Below are 835 nucleotides of genomic sequence, written 5' to 3'. Positions count from 1 at the left end.
TAAACCCGAACATATAAACATATTTATAATATTTATCATTAATATAATGCAATTACCCTAAAGTTATGATTATAATTTTGAATATTTCATTTAGTTTTATACCTAAATATCAAAAATAATCAAAATATCTAAAATATATTGTCACATAAGTCAAACTTTAACTAAATTTATTTAAATTTTATTAATTTTAATTATATTTTTTCGGGTACCCGGTAGTTCGGGTATTAATTGGGTTCTGAAAATTGTAACCCAAACCGACCCGAACCCGGTACTACCCGAACCGAACCGAACCCGAACATAGTAAAATACCCGAATGGGTTCTATTTTCCATTACCCATTAACCCGAACCCGAACGGGTAATACCCGAACCCAAATGGGTAACCGAATGCCCAGCCCTATCTTAAACCACTTCTTAAACCTTGCCATCATCCTCGCCTCGGGCTCCCAAGTTTGCTCCTCTACTCCGTCACAGTCCCACAAGACTCTCATCAAAGGAATCTTCTTCTTCCGAAGTTCCGTGACTCTCCTCTCGAGCACCCTCAATGGTCTCGCCTCTAAAGTCATGTTAGGCTGAAGATCCTCAGGGATCTTAGCCAACAACTGATCACCCTCGTGAAGACACTTCCTCAGCATCGACACATGAAATACCTTGTGGAACGCACGCATAACCTCAGGCAACTCCAACCGGTATGCCACTGGTCCCACCCGCTCAACCACTCTGAACGGACCCATGTACCTCGGACTCAACTTAGTCTCCGTCAATGACCTGTTCGGACCCCGCAACATGGCCATCTTGAGGTACACTCTATCACCAACCTGAAACTCAAGATCCTTT

Source organism: Camelina sativa, chromosome 2, assembly GCF_000633955.1.
Source record: "Camelina sativa cultivar DH55 chromosome 2, Cs, whole genome shotgun sequence".
NCBI classification, from domain to species: domain Eukaryota; kingdom Viridiplantae; phylum Streptophyta; class Magnoliopsida; order Brassicales; family Brassicaceae; genus Camelina; species Camelina sativa.
The sequence above is the reverse complement of the archived record's forward strand: the minus strand, read 5'-3'. Positions refer to the sequence as shown.